General features: G+C 44.9%; 1 protein-coding gene and 1 non-coding gene across 2 annotated transcripts in view; both read right to left on the bottom strand.

The window, feature by feature from the left end:
* Positions 1–25,242, bottom strand: part of LOC126092109 (uncharacterized) — a 280,658-nt gene that overhangs the window by 178,079 nt on the left and 77,337 nt on the right. The window lies entirely within an intron of this gene.
* Trnas-cga (transfer RNA serine (anticodon CGA)) lies at positions 23,267–23,341 on the bottom strand. Its single transcript has one exon. It is a non-coding gene; the product is annotated as a tRNA-Ser (tRNA).

The raw sequence follows: 25,242 nt of genomic DNA, 5'->3' as shown, positions 1-25,242 counted from the left end.
CTGACAAGGTCTGTTCCAAGACAATCAGATTCCATGAATTCAGCCAAAGGAGCAGATACGGCATAGTAGAAAGGAGACTGTGGTTCCAGTTTGCCGGTCGATGTTTCCCATGGGTACTTTGTTGTAAATAAACAACATGGTGGTGCTGCATTGTTTGGATAAACCGTAATGCACAAGGCTGCTCACAACGAAAATCTTCACACCAAAGCTCTACAATGAATAATATTAACATATTCTACGCTCTCAATATCCTGCTCATTGTGACAACTTTTTTCGCAGACCAACGGAAGGTTGTAGCACAAAAAATGGAAACCCAACACCATCATGGTTCTAATGTCAGCTAACTGCTTACTGTGTGGGGTAATTTGGTGTTGAATGAATGAAGACTGTAGCACAAGTTCTTTTTTACATTGCAAATAACTTCTTAGGAAGGATCTACAAACAACACAGTTTTGTAAAATAAACATAAACAGAGCAAGGTTGCGCTGTTTTTAGAGGACGTCTTTTTATTCGCGAAAATGGACAAAAATCGCCATGCAGCCATGCTAACTTTAGTTTTTCCTTGGTCTCCCTAAATTACCTCAGTTAAATTCCAGGATTAGTCCTAATATACGACCACGGGCGACTATCTGTCCCAACCATGTTGTTGTTGTAGTCTTCAGTCCTGAGACTGGTTTGATGCAACTCTCCATGCTACTCTATCCTGTGCAAGCCTCTTCATCTCCCAGTACCTACCGCAACCTATATCCTTCTGAATCTGCTTAGTATATTCATCTCTTGGTCTCCCTCTACGATTTTTACCCTCCACACAGCCCTCCAATACTAAATTGGTGATCCCTTGATGCCTCAGAACATGTCCTACCAACCGGTCCCTTCTTCTAGTCAAGTTGTGCCACAAACTTCTCTTCTCCCCTATCCTATTCAATACTTCCTCATTAGTGATGTGATCTACCCATCTAATCTTCAGCATTCTTCTGTAGCACCACATTTCAAAAGCTTCTATTCTCTTCTTGTCCAAACTATTTATCGTCCATGTTTCACTTCTATACATGGCTACACTCCATACAAATACTTTCATAAACGACTTCCTGACACTTAAATCTATACTCGATGTTAACAAATTTCTCTTCTTCAGAAACGCTTTCCTTGCCATTGCCAGTCTACATTTTATATCCTCTTTACTTCGACCATCATCAGTTATTTTGCTCCCCAAATAGCAAAACTCCTTTACTACTTTAAGTGTCTCATTTCCTAATCTAATTCCCTCAGCATCACCCGACTTAATTCGACTACATTCCATTATCCTCGTTTTGCTTTTGTTGATGTTCATCTCATATCCTCCTTTCAAGACACTGTCCATTCCGTTCAACTGATCTTCCAAGTCCTTTGCCGTCTCTGACAGAATTACAATGTCATCAGCGAACCTCAAAGTTTTTATTTCTTCTCCATGGATTTTAATACCTACTCCGAATTTTTCTTTTGTTTCCTTCACTGCTTGCTCAATATACAGATTGAATAACATCGGGGACAGCCTACAACCCTGCCTCACCCCCCAACAACTGCTTCCGTTTCACGCCCCTCGAATCTTATAACTGCCATCCGGTTTCTGTACAAATTGTAAATAGCCTTTCGCTCCCTGTATTTTACCCCTGCCACCTTTAGAATTTGAAAGAGTATTTCAGTCAACATTGTCAAAAGCTTTCTCTAAGTCTACAAATGCTAGAAACGTAGGTTTGCCCTTCCTTAATCTAGCTTCTAAGATGAGTCGTAGGGTCAGTATTGCCTCACGTGTTCCAACATTTCTACGGAATCCAAACTGATCTTCCCCGAGGTCGGCTTCTACTAGTTTCTCCATTCTTCTGCAAAGAATTCGCATTAGTATTTTGCAGCTGTGACTTATTAAACTGATAGTTCGGTAATTTTCACATCTGTCAACACCTGCTTTCTTTGGGATTGGAATTATTATATTCTTCTTGAAGTCTTGGGGAATTTCGCCTGTCTCATACATCTTGCTCACCAGATGGTAGAATTTTGTCAGGACTGGCTCTCCCAAGGCCGTCAATCGTTCCAATGGAATTTTGTCTACTCCGGGGGCCTTGTTTCGACTCAGGTCTTTCAGTGCTCTGTCAAACTCTTCACGCAGTATCGTATCTCCCATTTCATCTTCATCTACATCCTCTTCCATTTCCCTAATATTGTCCTCAAGTACATCGCCCTTGTATAGACCTATATACTCCTTCCACCTTTCTGCTTTCCCTTCTTTGCTTAGAACTGGGTTTGCATCTGAGCTCTTTATGTTCATGCAAGTGGTTCTGTTATCTCCAAAGGTCTCTAATCTTCCTGTAGGCAGTATCTATCTTTCCCCTATTGAGATAAGCCTCTAAATCCTTACATTTGTCCTCTAGCCATCCCTGCTTAGCCATTTTGCACTTCCTGTCAATCTCATTTTTGAGACGTTTGTGTTCCTTTTTGCCTGCTTCATTTACTGCATTTTCTCCTTTCATCAATTAAATTCAATATATCTTCTGTTACCCAAGAATTTCTACTAGCCCTCGTCTTTTTACCTACTTGATCCTCTGCTGCCTTCACTACTTCATCCCTCAAAGCTATCCATTCTTCTTCTACTGTATTTCTTTCCCCCATTCCTGTCAATTGTTCCCTTATGCTCTCCCTGAAACACTGTACAATCTCCGGTTCTTTCAGTTTATCCAGGTCCCATCTCCTTAAATTTCCACCATTTTGCAGTTTCTTCAGTTTTAATCTACAGGTCATAACCAATAGATTGTGGTCAGAGTCCACATCTGCCCCTGGAAATGTCTTACAATTTAAAACTTGATTCCTAAATCTCTGTCTTACCATTATATAATCTGATACCTTTTAGTATCTCCAGCGTTGTTCCTTGTATACAGCCTTCTTTTATGATTCTTAAACCAAGTGTTAGCTGTGATTAAGTTATGTTCTGTGCAAAATTCTACCAGACGGCTTCCTCTTTCATTTCTTAGCCCCAATCCATATTCACCTACTATGTTTCCTTCTCTCCCTTTTCCTACTACCGAATTCCAGTCACCCATGACTATTAAATTTTCGTCTCCCTTCACTATCTGAATAATTTCTTTTATATTATCATACATTTCTTCAATTTCTTCGTCATCTGCAGAGCTAGTTGGCATATAAACTTTTACTACTGTAGTAGGTGTGGGCTTCGTGTCTATCTTGGCCACAATAATGCGTTCACTATGCTGTTTGTAGTAGCTTACCCGCATTCCTATTTTCCTATTCATTATTAAACCTACTCCTGCATTACCCCTATTTGACTTTGTGTTTATAACCCTGTAGTCACCTGACCAGAAGTCTTGTTCCTCCTGCCACCGAACTTCACTAATTCCCACTATATCTAACTTTAACCTATCCATTTCCCTTTTTAAATTTTCTAACCTACCTGCCCGATTAAGGGATCTGACATTCCACGCTCCGATCCGTAGGACGCCAGTTTTCTTTCTGCTGATAACGACATCCTCTTGAGTAGTCCCCGCCCGGAGATCCGAATGGGGGACTATTTTACCTCCGGAATATTTTAACCAAGAGGACGCCATCATCAGTTAACCATACAGTAAAGCTGCATGCCCTCGGGAAAAATTACGGCCGTAGTTTCCCCTTGCTTTCAGCCGTTCGCAGTACCATCACAGCAAGGCCGTTTTGGTTAGTGTTGCAAGGCCAGAACAGTCAAACATCCAGACTGTTGCCCTTGCAACTACTGAAAAGGTCGCTGCCCCTCTTCAGGAACCACACGTTTGTCTGGCCTCTCAACAGATACCCCTCCGTTGTGGTTGTACCTACGGTACGGCTATCTGAATCACTGAGGCACGCAAGCCTCCCCACCAACGGCAAGGTCCATGGTTCATGGGGGGTCCCAACCATGTCAATATACACTCCTGGAAATTGAAATAAGAACACCGTGAATTCATTGTCCCAGGAAGGGGAAACTTTATTGACACATTCCTGGGGTCAGATACATCACATGATCACACTGACAGAACCACAGGCACATAGCCACAGGCAACAAAGCATGCACAATGTCGGCACTAGTACAGTGTATATCCACCTTTCGCAGCAATGCAGGTTGCTATTCTCCCATGGAGACGATCGTAGAGATGCTGGATGTAGTCCTGTGGAACGGCTTGCCATGCCATTTCCACCTGGCGCCTCAGTTGGACCAGCGTTCGTGCTGGACGTGCAGACCGCGTGAGACGACGCTTCATCCAGTCCCAAACATGCTCAATGGGGGACAGATCCGGAGATCTTGCTGGCCAGAGTAGTTGACTTACACCTTCTAGAGCACGTTGGGTGGCACGGGATACATGCGGACGTGCATTGTCCTGTTGGAACAGCAAGTTCCCTTGCCGGTCTAGGAATGGTAGAACGATGGGTTCGATGACGGTTTGGATGTACCGTGCACTATTCAGTGTCCCCTCGACGATCACCAGTGGTGTACGGCCAGTGTAGGAGATCGCTCCCCACACCATGATGCCGGGTGTTGGCCCTGTGTGCCTCGGTCGTATGCAGTCCTGATTGTGGCGCTCACCTGCACGGCGCCAAACACGCATACGACCATCATTGGCACCAAGGCAGAAGCGACTCTCATCGCTGAAGACGACACGTCTCCATTCGTCCCTCCATTCACGCCTGTCGCGACACCACTGGAGGCGGGCTGCACGATGTTGGGGTGTGAGCGGAAGACGGCCTAACGGTGTGCGGGACCGTAGCCCAGCTTCATGGAGACGGTTGCGAATGGTCCTCGCCGATACCCCAGGAGCAACAGTGTCCCTAATTTGCTGGGAAGTGGCGGTGCGGTCCCCTACGGCACTGCGTAGGATCCTACGGTCTTGGCGTGCATCCGTGCGTCGCTGCGGTCCGGTCCCAGGTCGACGGGCACGTGCACCTTCCGCCGACCACTGGCGACAACATCGATGTACTGTGGAGACCTCACGCCCCACGTGTTGAGCAATTCGGCGGTACGTCCACCCGGCCTCCCGCATGCCCACTATACGCCCTCGCTCAAAGTCCGTCAACTGCACATACGGTTCACGTCCACGCTATCGCGGCATGCTACCAGTGTTAAAGACTGCGATGGAGCTCCGTATGCCACGGCAAACTGGCTGACACTGACGGCGGCGGTGCACAAATGCTGCGCAGCTAGCGCCATTCGACGGCCAACACCGCGGTTCCTGGTGTGTCCGATGTGCCGTGCGTGTGATCATTGCTTGTACAGCCCTCTCGCAGTGTCCGGAGCAAGTATGGTGGGTCTGACACACCGGTGTCAATGTGTTCTTTTTTCCATTTCCAGGAGTGTAGAATTGAACTGCTTTAAAGATGGGTAACCGCCTCAAAAATTGAAACTGCAGATTTTGTTGGTTTCGGTTTCTCGAGAGAGAGACACATCGATTGGAATTAAAATGAGTCCGTCCATTGCCTTCCCGCCTGTAGTAGACAGCAGATTTATATCTGCAAATATTTCTAATATGGAGCGACTATGGGAATTTTCGCATTTTTAGAAAAACTTGTGGCAGGCCCGGAATCATGTTACCAATCCATTATGTTAGCTGAAAACAAACTATTTCACTTAAAAAATTAAGGTAAACGGCTCAGACTTCCAAGTTTCAAATAACGGAGGGAAAAAATCGAGGAAGGGAAGCTAGATTAATTTTTAGATGGAGGAGAGATTTTTGTTGTCAAGAGAGCCAAGGGAAGCAAGTCCTAGCGAAGTGGACAACTTTTTATACCATTACATTAAGTACTTTGTTCCAATAAGAGAGCTCCACTTATTGAACAATGAATGCATAGCCAAAATCGCATTGAAACAGTTATACGAATGTTATTGTTCATAGTAGAATATTTCCCCATTGGAGTGCACTATTATCTACCACCTGACCGTGACTAAGTACTTATGCCAGATCAATATACATTACTTATCACCGTATCTAGACGCCTTGGTCTCTAAAATTTATGCAGCAAAAACAAGCTAAATAGCTAATTTTGAAGCATCATAGGGTCTTTTATACCAAAAGGATCATCACAGCTGAAACAATGGTAAGGAGCTCTATAAAACAGGACCAAGTATCGTTTTATACTCATTAGTTTCTGTACTATGATATATTTAGGAGAAGGAAAGGCAAGCATTTTTGTAAGTCCTATACCGGCAGATTGTATTGGTGAAAGCGAGGAATATTTACCCTACATGAACATCGGGCTACCTTAAACAGAAACCTATTATGGGAAACTTTCCGTAAACAAGATGTAGGATGATAACGAGGAACTACTGATGTATGTTACGGACACAAAGTATCAACCTTTTATAACCAGCTGAAGAGGTACCCTGTAACATAAGAGGATGAATATGACTGAAAAATACTACATCCAATCGTTTCTGTAACAGGTTTCGTATTCTTTTTCGTACGAGCTTAATATAGTTTTGCGAACAAGTGGCCAGTCATTTATAATGTTTTGCATTCATTCATTTTTTATCAACATTGGGCTGTTTTCTAACACAGTTATAAACATATTCAGTGGTTCAGATTCAAAAGCATTTAGAAAGAAATAAGTTAATTGGTTATCATTTAAGTGTACTGCGTATCATGATTATTTATGGTAATTTTTCTGTACAACAATACGCTCAGACAGACATATATACACTGATCAGCCAAAACACTATGACCACTGTCCATCGCGAAACTGAATACCTGCTGGCGGTGTTGCGGCCACATGACAAATAAGGAAAGAATGTAAGCGGAAGAGAGACGACCAGGTCTCATTAAAGAACGTAGATGTCAGAGGATACCCCACTGTGTAACCCAGGATAGGCAGCGACCTGTGCCAGAACTACCGATAGGATACAATGCTGGTGCGCGCAGAAGTGTTTCGGAGCACTCTGTTCAAAGGCTATTGTTGAACATGGAGCTCCACATCACACGCCCCGCAAATTTTCCTATGCTGACCCAACGACATAGTCAGCTGACTGCAGTGTAGACAGCATCACTGAGTTTTCATCGAGTATCAATAGAAACGTGTCGAATGAATCTCATTTCTTGTTATACCAGACCGATTGTTGGGTCCTTACACGCCGTCATCCAGGCAACTGGTTGCACGGAACATGCAACGCGCCAAAGATGCAGGCTGGTGAGGCCAGAATTTTGATATGGGCTTCCATAGGGTCTTTGGTAGTAGTAGAAGGCATCAACAGCAGTGAAATACATGAACATTATTTTGGACCACCTGCCTCGCTTCATACTTTAAGTCTCCCCATACGATGATATTTTCCAGCAGGAAGGTCAAAATCGAGCTTCAGAGGTTTGCGCGGATTTATAGTGAAATCACATTTATGTCTTGGCCAGCAAATGTGACTTTACTGTAACCAGTGCAACACTTACCAGATCCAGCTGTGCGTCCGTAAATCACCATCCCATAATTTGCGAAAATTGCTTGATCTGTGCGTAGACACCTGGTGACATACATTTCTGGAATCCTGTCAAGGACTTGAAGAAACCATGCAAAGCAGAATCTCTGTTGTGCTGTGTTTGAATAGTAGAACAGCATGGTATTAAAGAGGTGGTTATGTTGTTTTGGCCCATCAGTGTACATACTAGACACGACATCACTTGCACTCAAAATACTGTCATTCATTAAATAAAAGCTTTCGGTTTCATGTAAATTAAACGGGTGACTTATAATACACTCATGTGTAGAAAAATCTAAACACCTTCATATTCACAGGACATATATATTATGTTCTGAAGAAATGCTTAGCATTTTAATCTTGTCGGCCCCGGGTTCAAGGTCAATATGGATATCGGGACGCAACACCACCTACCGGTAAAATGTGCCTGCTGCTCTAGTTATCGCTATAAACCGAGGGTAATGGATCAGTGTGACTCGAGCAGACGTGCAGGATGATTCTCATACATACGCGCGAACCGTACCGTCAAAATTAGTGAGTCTGAAAGAGGGTGCATTATTGGCATGATAGAATGTGATGCACCCATCCGAGAAACTGCTCCTCGTGTAGGACGAAGTATTTCGCCTGTGCAACGGATGTGTGCACAATGGTTCACGTAAGGCCGTAGAACATGACGAAATGGGTAAGGTCGCACCACCAGGCCGTTCCCCAAGAAGATCGACACCTCATACGAATGGCACTGCTGGGCAGATCTGCGTTGTCCTCGGTTTTGGCGCAACAGTGGAACACATCGTACACTGTCAGGGGCGATAGTCCGTTGCCGTCTATTATGGCATGGGTTACGTGCATGTCGTCCGCTTCTCCCCCTACCTTTGACTAATGTGGAGAAACGGCGACAGGAATGGCATCAGACAGTGTTTTCGAATGAAACCATATTCTGTGTGTTTGAAAATAATGGCTGCAATTTGGTTCGCCACAGGCAGGGTGAGTGCCATCACAGTGACTGCATTCGCACAAGACATACAGTACCAACTCAAGGCTTTATGGTCTGGGGTGCTGTTGGGCATAACCACAAATCACAGTTGGTGTGCGTCCAGGGCATCGTAACAAATGTGATCTACGTGAATGACATCTTGCGACCCATAGCCATACCCTTTCTGCACAACAACCCAGACGGCATTTTTCAGCAAGTCAATGCACGACCACATGTCACTGCACGAACACGTGTCTTCTTGGTGTCACAGGATGTCAGCCTTTTGCACTGCCCCGCCAGACCACCAGACTTACCGCCATTCGAAAATGTGTGTGATATGGTGAAACTACGGGTGTCCCATTGCCAACCACTACAGATAAACTTTAGAACCAATTGAATGCAGTATGGACGGCTGTACCACAGGACGCCATTTGCGCCTTACACGCGTCGACGCCAACTCGCATGGAATAAGTTATCAGGAGCCCATGGCGGACCATGCGCCTACCAGTCAACAGGACACATGCTGAACTGAGGTGACTTGAATGCCTGAACATACTAGGGTACACGTCCTGTGAATATGAACGTCCTATCTAGTCGTTCAAGCTGATCTGTTTTTTTCTGAACACGAGCGTATATTTGCTTCCCCATTTATTACTATAAGGGCGTAACTCCATCTGATAAAAATTACCAGAACAGCTACAAATATTTTTAAAACCAAGTAAAATTAACCTCACACATTCCAAAAAATGAACTGTTTCACACAGCAGAAAGAAATTCGCCATTAAATTGTTTAATAAAGTTGTGGAATTTTTTTCCTTCCTCCTGAATAATTTACCAATTGTAACTTGTCCCCTTTCAGAAATAAGCGAGTCAACTGTAAGAACGCAACTGCTTGTATATACAGGGTGTATCAAAAACAATCATCCGATTTGGCACGTCTATATATCTGAAACTAATAAACATACACAATGAATTTTGTTTTTTGATGAAGGGAAACTCAAAAACTTTTTTTCACATCCTTTCAGAGTTGTTCAATGTGTCCGCTTTGAGATGCACGGCGTGTGTCAATGAGATACTCAAACTGTTCCCACACTTCGGCGAGCACGTCTTGAGTTACAGGTTCAACAGCTGCTGTTACACGACGTCTCAGTTCATTCATTGTTGTTGTAACGAAGGCACATAAACAGAGTCTCTTATAAACCCCGACAAGAAATAATCACATACAGTCAGGTCCGGTGACCTTGGATGCCAGTAATGTAAGGCTGTATCATTTGGTCCAGTGCGACTGATCCACCGTTCACTAATCCTCTGATTTAAAAATTGCCGCACTTCCAGATGCCAGTGTGGCAGTGCCCCGTCCTGTTGGTAAATAAAATCGTACGAATCAGTGTCCAACGGTGGGAAAAGAAAGTTCTTAAGCATGTCGAGATACATGCTTCCTGTAACAGTGTTCTCGGCAAAGAAAAATGGACCTTACAGCTTTTCCCATGAAACTGCACAAAAAACGTTAAATTTTGGAGAGTCCCTCATGTTTTACAACTTCAAGTGGTTGTTCCGGACCCCATAACCCCATATTCCCACATTATAATGATTCACCTTTCCATTTAAACGGAATGTTGCCTAGTACTAAATACTAAGCGTGGAAGAAAACTTTCATCCTCCATCTTGCCAAGAACTAAATTAAAGAACTCCACACGTTGTTGTTTGTCGTCTTCACGAAAAGCTTGCAGCAGCTGAATGTTGTATGGTTTCATGTGTAAACGTCGACGTAACACACACCAGACGGACATTGGGGGCACGTTGAGCTGTCAAGCTGCACGGCGAACGGATTTCTGCGGACTCATGAAACTATGGCGAATGCGTTCGACGTCTGTCTCACACCCGGGGACAACCCGGCGATTTGCCTTTACACGAAGAACCTCTTTCTCGGAACTGTTCATGGCATTATCTATTGGAGGAGGATCCACACCATACCTAGTACGAAACTCGCACTGAGCGGTTATTACTGACACGCATTGTGCAAAACTTAGAACACACAACGCTTTCTGTTGTCCCGACACCACTTTTACTAGAACTGAAGTGGGCGCACACTGTTGCTACTAGCTCTCGTCAACAGTACGTTGTTCACGCACATCTCAAACAACGTAATAGTTACGATTTTTTTAAGGTCTGATTATTCTTTTTGATACACCCTGCATTACTTATTGTTCTTAAATTGTAATAGCACATGTCCCCCGTAGAAGTGATCCGCGATTGGATAGAACTATTATTACTACTACGTAAATGGATTACGAATCAGAGTGCTGACAAAACATTTGGTGCAGAGCACACGAACATGTCTTTAGCAGACGAAATGAGAAATAGTTCAAAGCATTTTTCTTATTCTCTGCTTCAATACTAGTCTGAAGTTAACTGATGTAAAAACGGCACAGTAGTGAGGAAAATATCTAAGTTACGGAGATTTTCTAACATTTCCAAAGTACAAACTTGGTAATGTTTCAAATTTTTATTTATAATTGTCTCCGGTCAATAGGAAAGCGTTGCACTACTAAATTGTTACTGACTTCCAAGAGCTACCAGACGTGCTGCACATTCAGTGCAGAACGTTTAGTAAAATGTCAGTTTCAAAATGCTCATCCATTTTCTCCAGATTCTTACTGCTTTCCGACCACACTAATTATGCGCCATTCCCTCTCCTCGAGTCAGTAATTTATTACTTCGCTTTATTATCTGCCTTTCTTGAGCTGTGTTGTTTACTAGCCAAGAAACTGACTATTCCATGCACTTCAAACATTTTCAATATAAAACTTCTTAGAATTAATTTTCTCCTTTAGGCACATAAGCGTGCCAGCAACACTTTCTCAATACTGTGTTTGTTCGAAAATCTCTAACTTGTCTCAAAACCTGCGACTTACAACACTTTCTTAAATCTTTTTGAATAATGTTAAATGAAGGTAGATATTTATCTATACTCAGTATCTAATATGACAGTCGCAGGATAATCGAAAAATGTGTAAATGAAAGTGGGAAATTGTGAAGTTTAAAACACTCATTTTCCGTACAAACTACCTTTAGTCCTCTTCAGCATTTGTGCATTCCTTCATCATCGTTTCCAGAGTTTCATGGCGTTGTATTTAGTGACTACGATGACCGAATCGAAACTGTCAGATACGTTTATTCAACACTGCACCGCATGGGAACGGAGAGTGTTACGCTTGCCAACTACTGAACTAGAAATAGCTGTCACGGCTGACACTGTACGCAGCAGATATAACATACGAGTAGTAATCCATGCAAAAGAGGCACACACTCCGTCATAAATTAAGGAACAAATGTATATCAGAGATTACTGAATGATGACGAACTGAGCAATACAGAGGGCTAAAATACAGACTGGAAAAAAAACTGTGTAAACATTACGAGAAAACACTTAACATCCGACAAAACTTCGGTAACGCATCAAAAATTACTGTAAATGTTGTAAAGGGTTCTTCGTTCGAATACTACCGCCCTATTCCATTCGTATGCTGGTCGACAGAAAATTGTCTGCCGGGCCTCTATACGTATGTGTTTGTCGTCAATATCCCTACGCTAGATGGCGATAGCAGAACTGCCACACAGTCATACTCTAACACCAAAGTTCCCCGAGATCGTTCTCTCAGTTTTTTATGGGCTGCACTGACCTTATACAGTCCTGGATGCGCATTTTTAAATTCGTTCGTTGTCTACTCATGCGTATTTGATAAGACCTCCAAATGATGTATCAATACTTCGCAACTGGTCATGCATGCAATTTCTTTTGCAGATGCACGAAAGCTTCAAATGGCTTTTTTTTTTAGCACTATGGGACTTCTGAGGTCATCAGTCCCCTAGAACTTAGAACTACTTATACCTAACTAACCTACGGACATCACACACATCCACGCCTGAGGCAGGATTCGAACCTGCGACCGTAGTGGTCGCGCGGTTCCAGACTGTAGCGCCTAGAACCGCTCGGCCACCCCGGCCGGCACGAAAGCTTCCCAGAACTCTTATTTGCCTTCCCTATTACAGATTCTACGTGCATCCGATTTCAAGCGTCTTACCAGTGTTGTTGCTCTCGTCTTCACATTCTACTCTAGTTGTGAAGAAGCAGCACACCAGTTGCGTTAAAAAACAATTTTTAACGCAACTAGTGTGTTATTTCTTGACATCGGCTTTCTTCAAAAACAGCTGCTGGAAATGAACAAAAATCTAAATGGCAACATTGGTCTTAGCGGTGGGCGGAGACGTATGAGAGGGAAACAACGTAATCGGCGCCCGGCGCTACTGACAAACTTCACCACGCGTGAACATGCGTCGTTTTTCCTTCAATTCTTGCTTTAAAGGTATTAAGCAGGCTGTTAGCTTGTTGACATAGAGAATATCTAATAATAAATCACTACTTACATATACAGTTCTAAAACCGGCAGTATATTTACAATGTGCAGCCGACATTTTTATATGGCGGTAAGTCGACACTTTCCCCGTCAGTATATCGACATCTTCCGATAAATCGAAGGCCGACAGTGCTACCTTGTTAAAAAAAAAGTGAAACACTAAGAGAAATTCAGGGGTAGGTTTCGATAATTAAAAAATAGAGTCAAATTTGTAAGGTGTGTTCAAATGGAGAGGTAAGATAAGGTTGTAACACATCTGTTGAAATTTATGCATGTCGATTTGGGAAAACGTAGGGAGACGTCCAGGGACGCGAATGTAGTGTCGTCACCTATCCCTGAAAAATTCAAAGCTCAGCCCTCAGCAGGCAAGGTGATGCTCATCGTCCTTTTCGACGTCCGAGGTCCGATCCTTGTCGAATTCCTCGAGCACGGAAAACCATTAACAGTGACAGTCAATAAAATTCTTCTAGGTCTGAGGCCGCATTGTCATCTGTAAAATTCCGACGTTTCGGCGACTTTTGCAACGCGCCTTCTCTGGGTGTATTGCTAACTATAACAGAGCTTTGAGCACCCTCCGCGTAATCAACTTGTCTGTATAAGCTCACTTATTAGTATCACGTTGCAATCTCCCCCTCCCCCCACCCCTCTGGCCTGTATGCATACACTGATTCGCTTGGGAAGGATGTCATAAATCAGCTGTTATTCTCTCCGAGATAAGCTAGCCCACATGTGTTTAAACTGGTCATTGATATCCCGGATGCTGACACTTAAGAGTTCACGTCCGAGCTGGTCCCACAATTTTACTATCAAGAACAGATCTGTAATCTTGCTGACCACATAAGTACCTCAACATCATGCAGAGAGATCATACACACATGCACCATGCGTGGGGAAACATTGTCCTTTTGCGAAATGGCCGCACGATACTATTGCATGACAGAACACGACGACGCAAGATGAACCTGACATACTGTTGTGACATCCGAGTTCCCTCAGTCACTACCAGCCTTGAACTGCAGTCATACCCAATAGATGCCCCTCACCACGGATAACACTGCTGTTCTCCTAAGAAACTTTGGAATAAGGCGGGGGGGGGGGTCTTCTCCAACTCACCGCCATACTCCCTGGCGACGGTCATCTGGGTTAGTACAAAACCGCGATTCATCATTGAACATAATAACGGCATCACTCCACATGCGGCGTTTGTGGTGTTGTGTTAACGGTAGCCTATGCATGGAGTGCTCTAAGTCCCCAGTCCAACTGCCGCTAGTCTCCGACCAACGGTGTGGTATGACAGAGTACATTGCATGAAATCAATTAGTAGTTCTCTCACTGCAGGCGCATATATGAATGGATTACGATATGCTTTGTGTTCAATAAGGCGATCCTCCCTTGTGGCGCTCAGACGTTGTCGACCGGAACCTTGACGCGAGTATGCCTGCACACACGTTCCCACAGTCCATCAGGCTACTGTAACATCCGAATGTCCCACAAAATCTAGATTTGCACGATTTGATCAGCTGGTCAAATGAGGAACCACAATGTGACACCTTTCAAACCCTGTCATCTGCTGAGAACTGTCTCAAACGAGCACGTGGAATCTTTGTATCCTTCACAGTGATCACTCATCTGATGCTGTTCACACCAGTATGTGCTCTACCAACACCAAATGCGAACTGCACTAATGCACCATGCTGACCATTCTACCTGACAGAACCGCAACTGTAATACTTCACTTTATTAGTCAGTGTACGTTCACAAAGGTTTCGGAATCCCGACCTTACGACAGGATTTTTTTTTGAGGGGGGGGGGGCGCAAAAACAACTGAGATCATAAGCGCCCACCACCAATAAGTGAAAGAAGTTAAAAGCGACTATACGGTAAGCCCAATCGGTGGAAGGGAAGAAAGCAAGAACTTCTCCTTGGAGAAAGGCCCAAAAAATACTCCATGGAAACAGCGGAGGTCCCGAACCAAAGATTAGATGTCCTTCGCCATATTGCTCCGACGGATAAAACAGCCGATAACTCAGACGACAAACACACATTGAAACTTAAGCGGTTAAAAATGGGCAGTGGGTCAGGCGACGATGCTTGGTTTTGTGGGACGCTCAACTGCGCGGTCATCAGTGCCTATACCAAGTCCCAATTTTTTTACACGGCCCAATCGAGCCACTGTCACGAATGATGCTGAAATGATGACCGCACAAACACCCAGACGCCACGCAGAGAAAACCCCCAACCCGGCCGGGAAACGAACCCGTGACTCCGTGATCCAGAGGCAGCAACATTAGCCACTAGACCACGAACTGCAGACTGAGTGGGTCAGGAAATGGCGAACCGTTAAAGGTTGATGACAAAGAGCTCTAAGTGGTTGGGGATCACCCCTTAACAAATGGTGACGGCTAAAAAGTCAGTGCCCGCACGAAACGCAACGACGAGAGGGCCAAGAGGAGGTCGACCAAGCCATTGGGAGAGATTTAATTTCTCAGAGCTTGTTCTCGTCAAGAGAAGACGAGTGCTGATGCCAAAGAGACACTATATGCCGACTGACGGCAACACTGAGATTATCCGAAGGAACGGAAGGACTAGCAGGTCGAGATAGGACTGCAGCCTTGGCAGCAGCTTCATTTCTCATCACACCGGCGTGACCTATGAACATTATGGTGGCTCGCTCAAAACGAAAGACTGGAAGCTTTTTGGACTCGTTGCACTAAGGGTTGGACTGTGCACAGCACACACAGGCTCTGAAAGGCACTCAGAGGGTCCGAGCATATGGCAATTAAAAAGCCTGTGTCGCTCCATGTACTGGGTAGCCTGAAAAAGGGGTGAAGTGCTCTGCTATAAAAATCGAGCAGTGTTCTGGAAACCAATACCGACAATGGTCAGTGCCAATGACGATGGCACATCCAACACCACAGTTCGTCTTAGAGCCATGAGTGTACATGAAGGGGCAATCGTTAAGTTGCGTGCGAAGGTCGAGAAACTTGCAGCGATAGATCGAATCCGAAGTGGTGTACTTGGGAAGCAAATTAAGTCCAAGGTGAACATGAGCCGCAGCCAGACGAAGCCAAGGCAGTGAAGTGTTCACACCCATCAGGAACGTGGCAGGTAGCATGAAGTTAAGCAATAGCTGAAAGCAAATTCCAGGAGATAACAGAAGAAGGGTCCGCCCCATACTGGTGGTGAAGGGAGTCATCGAAAAATGGGACATAGAATGGATGGTCGGGCATGGACGACAAATAGTATGTGTATCCGCTGAGAAGGACATCACATCCATATGGCAGTGGTAGTTCGGCGGCTTCTGGATAGTGACTCAATTGGGCCTGTGCAAAAGGCGCCAGTGGCCAAACGTATACGATGGTGGATTGTGTTAAGACGACATAAGATGGACGGGCGTGCAGATGAATAAACGAAACACCCATAGTCTAGTTTCGAACGGACAAGCGATGGATACAAACAAAGGAGTGGGGTGGTCCCCAAGAAATACCGCTTAGGACACGTATGACACTGAGGGACCAGGTAAAGCGCGTGGCCAGGTAACACACATGGCAGGATCAGAAGAATTTCCTGTCAGTCCTCAGGAAGAGCAACAGGCCCAAGGTGTAAAAAAGGTGGTAGAAATACGTTACACCGCCAGAATTCGTACGAACGTTTTTGTCAATGGAAAAGCGAAAGCCATTGTTGATGCTCCACAAGCAAAGACAATCGAGTCATCACTGAAGACGCCACTCAAGCAGACATGTCCGTGAAAAACTGCAATAGATCGCAAAGTCGTTGAGGAAAGGGAGCAAGAGATGCCCGGCGGGAGACAGTCCGTAACAGCGTTAATGATTATAGGAGAAAGGACGACGCTCAGGACGTAGCCTTGAGGCACCCCGTTCTCCAGGATAAAGGTGTCCAACAAGGCTGAACCCACACATACCTTGAAAACTGTCTCTCAGAAATTTCTGAAGGAAATGGGGCAGGTAGCCCCAGAAACCCCACGTGTGCAGACAATACTGGTCCTCCAGAAGGTGCCACAGGCTTCCTCCAAATCAAACACGGTCACAATATGATAGGCATATTTTCGCAGAAAACTGTCATGACATGGGTTGGCACAGTGACAACACTTAAGGACCCATTCTAACCCAAACAAGAAAGTGGAATAAAAACTGACGAATAAACATCAGTAGGGGGCCTCAAAAGCCCCAGTCATGGCGTGTAAAAAAAGTTACGCAAATCAAGTAGTGTTGTAAGCCTAACACACGTAAGAAAACTGCAATAAGATGTTGGCGTTCAGAAAAAGCCTGTTGGATTGCTGTTTCCAACCTAAGCAGATGGTCAGTTGTGGATGGTCCATCCCAGAAACAACACTGATATGGGGACAAAAGACTCCGATATTCGAGAACCCTGCATAACTTGTGAGCAACCAACCGTTCAGGCAGCTAATAAAGTACGCTGATCGGGGTAAATGTCGCCAGATGGTGGGTTCTTGCCTAGCTTACAAATATGGGCTACTATATTATCTCGCCGTTGTAAATGGAAGGCACTTCTAAGCCAAATACAGCTGAAGACCCTGAGGAGATGTTGTCTTTGGGGAACTTAGAGGTATCTGATCATCTGGTTGTGAATTCAATCAGGGCTTGGGGCTGTGTCGTGGGATGAGGAAAGAGCGTAAAGAACATTTACATCTACATGATTATTCTGCAGATCACAATTAAGTGCGTGGCAGAGGGTTCATCGAACCACTTTCAAGCTGTTTCTGTACGGTTCCATTCTCGTAACAGCGCGCCGAAAAAGGAGCACTGTGCGTGCTCTGATTTCTCTTTTATCATGATGATCATTTCTCGCTAGGTAGGTGCGAGCCAACAGCATATCTCCGCATTCGGAGGGGAAAGTTGGTGATTGAAATTTTACAAAATGATTTTTCCACAACGAAAAACGCCTTTGTTTTAACGACTGCCACCCTCATTGCCGTTGCACTCTCTCCCCTATTTCGCGATAATACAAAACAAGCTACCCTTCTTTGAACTTTTTCGATTCCTCCGTCAGTCTCATCTGACGTGGATCCCACACCACACAGCAATACTCTAGAAGAGGGCGGACAAGCGTGGTGTACGCAGTCTCTCTAATCGATCTGTTGCATTTTCAAAGTGTTCTACCAATAAATCGCAGTCTTTGGTTTGCTCTACCCACAACATTATCTATGCGATCATTCCAGGTGAAATTATTCATAACTGTAATCCCTAAGTACTTAGTTGAAGTTACAGCCTTTTGATTTGTGTGACTTATCGTATAACCGAAATTTGGCGTATTTCTTTTAGTACTCAACTGGATAGCTTCACACTTTTCATTATTTAGAGTCAATTGCCATTTTTTTTCACCATACAGATATCTTGTCTAAATCATTTTGTAGTTAGTTTTAATCATCTGATGACTACACAAGACGGTAAATGGCAGCATCATCTGCAAACAATCTAAAGAGGCTGCTCAGGTTGTCTCCTATGTCGTTTATGAAGATTAGGAACAGCATTGGGCTTATTGCACTTCCTTGGGGAACGCCAGATATTACTTCTGGTTTACTCGATGACTTTCCGTCAGTTGCTACAAACTGTGACCTACCCGACAGCAACTCACGAATCCAGTCGCACAACTGAGACGATATTCCATAGGCACGCAATTTGATTACACGACGTTTGTGGGGAATGGTGTCTTAAGCCTTCAAATCAAAAAATACGGAATCAGTTTGGCAAACCCTGTCGATATCACTTATTACGTCCTGAGAATAGAGACAGTTGTGTATCCAAGAAGTATTTTCCCTGAATTCGTGCCGTTTCTTCGAGATAATGAATTATGTTCGAACACAGAATATGTTCTAAAATCCTACTGCAAATAGACGTTAGTGATATGGGTTTGTAACATCAGATTATTCTTGTTTCCTTTCTTGAGTACTGGTGTTGTTCCAGTCACTAGGTACAGATCTTTCGATGGGCGAGCGGTTGCACATCACTGTTAGATATGGAGCTATTTTATCAGCATACTCAAAGGAACCTGGTTGGTACGCAATCCGGACCGGAAGCCTTGCCTTTATTAAGCGATTTAAGTTGTTTCACTACAGCGAGTACAGCTAGTCAGTTCCCTGTCAGTAAAGGGGTCACAAAAGATTCAGCTTGTAGGGAGTGAATCATAAAGGGACGTCTTCAACAAGTTGCTTCAGGATTAGAAAGGTAGTCAGATAAGAAGAGGATGCCAATGATGTCACAAAGTGGGTCACAATGTGTTCCACAAGAACCAAAGAATCGGTACTAAGACCGCGCTATAGGACAAGACCTGGAACAGAGTTGATCGTTGGCGACCCATAAGACAATGGAGTTCGGTCCACACCTAGGATGACAGGGCATACGGCCCCAGGGAGGAGACATAGCGCTCCCAGCATTCCTTCTTACTGTGTTTGATTAGACAGCGAGCCTAAACATGAAGTGGCTTGAAAGTGATAATGAGCCCTGCAACGATTTAAACATCCTTTTCAGACCAGCCTTAACGATCCTGAATAGGTATTGCAATGTCTTTGGTCCACCGTAGCACCCACCGATGGTAGTAGGGAGGACCTGTGAAAGGCGAATAGCAGTTCCAGCAGCATGTATGACCGTGTCTGAGAGGCCTTGCACAACCTCAACCAGCACAATCAGACAGAGGCGGCGAATGTAACAGCAGAGACATACGAAGACCAGTTGACACTGAAGCGCCCAATGTAGTAGTCGGTCCATCTGGCGGTAGCAAGGAAACGACAGGATGTCGGGAAAGTGGTCACTTTCACAAAGATCATCATGTAGTGACCAATGTAGCGTAACCACAAGATCAGTGAAAGACACTGTTAGATCGATATCCGAAAAAAGTGCCATGGGCAGCACTGAAGTGGGTAGGAGAACTATCACTGAGGAGGCGAAGATCATGCTGCTCAATTAAATGCCCCTACCAAACAAAGTGGTACTCCTCCATAGTGGGTGGTATGCACTGAAGTCCTCAAGTAGAAGAAATGAGGAGAGGTGTTGCATTAATGTGGTCAATTCAACATATGCTAGTGCCCTGACCAGTCTTAAGTAAATGCTGCAAATAGTAATCATCTACACCACTATTGCCTCCAACGAGGTATGACGAGGACTCCTTTTACTGAAGACACCTGTACGAACCGAAGTGCAGTCCCCTCTCTGGACCAGCACAATTCCAACAGAACACGAGATAACCACATAGCGTTGGAGAGTGGGAAGTGCATTTGTTGCAGAAAAATTCAAACTACAGTACCCATTAAAATTCCATTTATCACATGACTAGTGGCCAGGTTAGGTGAGGTGAGGTGACAAGTGGCGATGTGCGCTGGGCAGACCACAGGATCACTGGCTGTCACCAATAGGGATGGAACCTCCACAAACATCAGCTCAGAATCCAACTACAGAGGGGCGATCTCTTGCCTCTGGGGCCACTGTAGGAGACTTGTCCCAATTCTCCTCCTCATCCTCCTCCGTAACTATTGGTGAACAAGGTCCATTCAAGGGACTTTCTGCATTGAGCACAGGCACAGACGAAGAGCTGACAGCCCTGGTTCCACAGGTTGTGGCTCCTTCACCCATTTTTGGACATCAGGCCTCCAGTCCAGGGGTTACTGGGAAGAAAGATCACAAGGGGCAGCCCTGTCACCAGTAGATGCCAAGGAAGGAGAACAGTTCTCCGACTGGATGCGGGAAGTGGTTCCCAAAGAAGGTACCGTGGGAACCACAGCAGATGAGGGTGGTAGGAGATCTGGTACTGGGAAGGTAGAGAGGGGTGGCGATGGTCGTGATGTTAGCGTCACTGATCGTCATATCCAAAGTATGTAGGCGTCCCCTTTTCTTCCATGCCTCAGTACATGATAGGCAATCAATCTGATTTGTATTCCTGGATCTTCAAGTCTTTCTTGAAAACCAGCCAAGGGCTGCAGCTCTCAGGCACCTTATAACATATTATCTAATATCACACAGAATCTAATATCAATACAAAATAAAGTATTTTTATACAGTACAACAAGCTGTAATCAGTGTAATTGTGAAGTGGACCTAAGGAGAGGGCAGTAAGTACTCTTGTACTACACGCTCAAAACTTAAATGTAACACAGGATTAGAGGCCTGCAAGTGAAGTGCGTACACATTTTCCCCAGGGACTCATCTTCCTCAAATTTGTCTTCAATGTCTTCGACAAGACTAATAGTTTCGTTGCAGTAAAAGTATCCCGATCAGTCCAAGTGAAGATCTAGTATTGAGCGAAGTATTTCGCTCTCAGATGTCTGGCTTGTCTCTCTTCCCACAGTGTAGAAAGGGGGACATCTCTCTCTACATTATAATATGCTATCCCATATAACGAGACTGCTGGATTCTTGTGGCCGCCAGTGGAAGTAAGTGTAATTCGCTTAATGTGCGAATCTTCCGCCATGGCACCACCCAATCCGAATTGGGGATGGGGGCTTTCCCCACGGGCGCAACCCAGCAACTTCGATGGAGTACTCGTGGCCCCAACCATGATGGAGGCATCTTCCTTGGCTTGTGGTAGGAGTTTCCAGATCAGGCACCAAGATAGCGACCCCTGTGTTGTGAGGAAGCTATCACCGTACAGTTACTTTACAACACTCCCCCCTCCCTCCACAACGGAATGGCGTCCGCACTGTGTTTTAGGCGTAGTACCTATGCAAGAAAGGAAGAGTACAAAGATAGAAAGACACAAAGACTGGAATATGCGCTGCGCTGGACGATCTTCCCTGCGCGATCCGCATTTCTGTAGAAGTTGGGAAAGTAGTACCAAGTCAAATCCAACAAGGAAACCATACAGTTAAGGATGAAAAGTTATAGAAAGCCAGAAGGGAAGTAAAGGGGTGTCCCAAGTTGTGAACCAGATGCAATCACAACCGGAAAAGAGCATCCAATAGAAAGGCAGGTAGGAAAAAAACAAGGACAGACTTGCAGCACAGAAATGGAAATAGCGCTGCAAGGGCTGGGGCTCCGTGGAGGCCAAGCATATACTAACAAAAAAGGTGAGAATCACATGGGAGGGGGGGCTGAGGCGGTCATTAGGGTCGAGTACGAGCTCTGATGACACAATTGCGAAGGAAATCAACCACGCCCTTTACAAGGGAACCTTCCTGGCCTAGAGTGATTCAGAGAAATCGCGGAAAACTGGCATCTGGACGACCGGACGGGGATTGGAACCGTCGTCCTCTCGAATGTTGGTCCAATGCACCACCTTGCTCGTTATTGGTGAAGTTCCAAATGACAGTTTCTGATTTCTTGATCATTTCGAAACTTAGTAGGTTGCCGGATTCTTCCTAAAGCAAATTCTCTTTATATATCAGAAATAAACCTTTCCGTAAAACAAACCGGTTCTCTTGTATCACCAGCAACTGGAGTTTGTTAGCATCTTCGGAACGCTCTCGCATGCACTAAATGATACCGTATGTAACGCGACGCTTCGTTGGATCTTCTCTTGTTAATTCTAAATGGTGATGGTCTCAAGACTACTGAACAATAATGAAGAATCGGTCGAAGAAGTGTTTTGTAAGGCATTTATTGCCACGATAAATCACATTTCCTCAAGATTCTCTAAATGAATCTCTGTGTCATCTACTTTTCCTAAAATTTATTTATATGGTCATTCCAGTAAAGATTGCTACGGAAGGTTAACCCTAAATATTTTATGGTAGTTATTGTTTCCGGTGATTTGTCGCCAATTGTGTTATCGAACAATAGTTTATTTCTTCCCCTGTTTATGCGCATACACTGTGTTTCTTGACGTTTGAAATCAACTGCCAGTATTTGCACCAGTCGTCGGTCTTCTGCGTAGGTCATTTCGCTACAGATAGAAGCAGCATACTTCTACAATGTGTCACACATGCTGATCTGTTTCATACATGTCATGAAATAGTTTGGCAAAAGAAAAAAAAATGAATGGACTGTGACATTTCACCGACCTCCATGTTTAATATGATTCATCCTTCCAATAGTCCTTTTTGGTTCGTACATAGGGTCAAAAAACCTAGCAACAGCTCAACGAGGTTTTGCCGAAAAAGTATTTTTCATTTGGCTCTCAGTGACACCGAAAATATCTCACACGACTAGCTGTAATAGCCTGCCCAAGTCTAACATCTAAAACTTTACCGCGCGGGTGCACTACTACGTGTGTTTCTGTAACAAATATCAATACAATGCGTTTACTGTAAATGCGGGTTTGCATGCCTTGATAGCACGATTGGCTAGGGAAAAGAAACTCAAAACGCCAAAAATATGTACGAAAAGTATACTACAGAAACTGTGTTTCTAGGAAAAAATTCATATAAATTTATTCATAGTACCCACAGAGGCGATTGTAGTGTCAAGTTGTAGGGAAATACATCAAGTTTTGAAACTTCCTGGCAGATTAAAACTGTGCGCCCGACCGAGACTCGAACTCGGGACCTTTGCCTTTCGCGGGCAAGTGCTCTACCAACTGAGCTACCGAAGCACGACTCACGTCCGGTACTCACAGCTTTACTTCTGCCAGTATCTCGTCTCCTACCTTCCAAACTTTACAGAAGCTCTCCTGCGAAACTTGCAGAACTAGCACTCCTGAAAGAAAGGATATAGCGGAGACATGGCTTAGCCACAGCCTGGGGGATGTCCGAGTTCGAGTCTCGGTCGGGCACACAGTTTTAATCTGCCAGGAAGTTTCATATCAGCGCACACTCCGCTGCAGAGTGAAAATCTCATTCTGGAAACATCAAGTTTTGTCTCGCGTAGTTCGCTAGAGCCGAAAGTTGTAAAGCCCTTTTTGAAACACCCTGTATTTCCTGAAACCTCTGTCGGTGAAACCACTATTTTGTACCCTCGCCTTCATTTCTTAACTAGTTTCCTCCTCTTATTTGGCGTTTCTGCCAAGGATGATGATTTGGGTTGAGGGAGCCGCTCGACATCATGGTCATCAGCGCCTTGACGAAAAGTCAACACGCAAATCTCACGGGTGGGGATGAAGATTGTTCCCACACGCGGAGCAGTTTATAACGTATTAGTCCCCCCACCCCCAGTTTAGGTTCAAATGGCTCTGAGCACTATGGGTCTTAACATCTGAGGTCATCAGTCTCCTAGACTTTGAACTACTTAAACCTAACCAACCCAAGGACATCATCACACGCATCCATGCCCAAGGCAGGATTCGAACCTGCTACCGCTACGGTTCCAGACTGAAGCGCCTAAAACCGCTCGGCCACCCCGGCCGGCCCCCGTTTAGGGATGAGCCGTGACCGTTCACAAAATTTCACTCTTGTAGCCATGGTATCGGTATCTGTGAGGATGGTGGGCAGATCTCCAACGAGACCGAGGGCTGCCCTTATATAAGTATACAGGACACACGTAACCACAGTATGCTGAACTGAAAGCGGCACGCCACCAACTTCACAGAATGGTGGATCCCCCGCCGAAGGAGGAAGCCATGTGTGAAAGGGCCCGATGCGCAGTCTGGTAAGCAAAACCTCCTTCCAGCGGCGAGGCTGACAAAGTCCGCCAAGCTTTTGTGGTCGATTTGAGTGACCGCAGTTTACTGTCACCAGCAACCACTCAGTCTCCCACTGACGCATGATGCATCTTTCAGAAATCGCGATAATGGAGTGCAACGGGATGGGACATTGATGGACAACACCATCCCAACATGCTTCCTTGGCAGCTTTGTCATCCATGTCGTTACCCTGTATCCCAATGTGGCCAGGTAGCCAGCAAAAGATCACCTCCTCGCCACGGTGTTGGAGCCGTTTTAAGGAGTCATGGATGAGCTGAATCAGCATTTCCGCCTAGGAGTTAGCCGTTTCCGACAACCACAGGCCTGCATCGTTCCAGTCGTCCTGCTCTAGATTTCTTTCACTGCTTCCTGCATGTATTTGCCCTATATTAGTACTGCCCTCCTCCTCCTGGGCAGCTCAAAGCTTAAAATCTTCCTCGGTCACCTACAGTCCCCAAAGTTTTGGTTGTACAGCACGTTATCTGCACTCGTCGCCATATCTCCTCATTTCGCATCCCATCTCGTCTCAACAGCAGACATCTCATACACTCCACTTCCACTGTTTTAACTTCTTTCTCCACCACACTGTGAAATATACATCTACATACATACTCCGCAATCGACCATACGGTGCGTAGCGGAGGGTACCTCGTACCACAGCTAGCATCTCTCCCTGTTCCACTCCCAAACAGAGCGAGGGAAAAATGACTGCCTATATGCCTCTGTACGAGCCCTAATCTCTCTTATCTTTGTGGTCTTTCCGCGAAATGTAAGTTGGCGGCAGTAAAATTGTACTGCAGTCAGCCTCAAATGCTGGTTCTTTAAATTTCCTCAGTAGCGATTCACGAAAAGAACGCCTCCTTTCCTCTGGAGAC

Source organism: Schistocerca cancellata, chromosome 7 (assembly GCF_023864275.1).
Source record: "Schistocerca cancellata isolate TAMUIC-IGC-003103 chromosome 7, iqSchCanc2.1, whole genome shotgun sequence".
NCBI lineage: Eukaryota > Metazoa > Arthropoda > Insecta > Orthoptera > Acrididae > Schistocerca > Schistocerca cancellata.
This window is presented reverse-complemented; position numbering and strand designations above follow the sequence as displayed.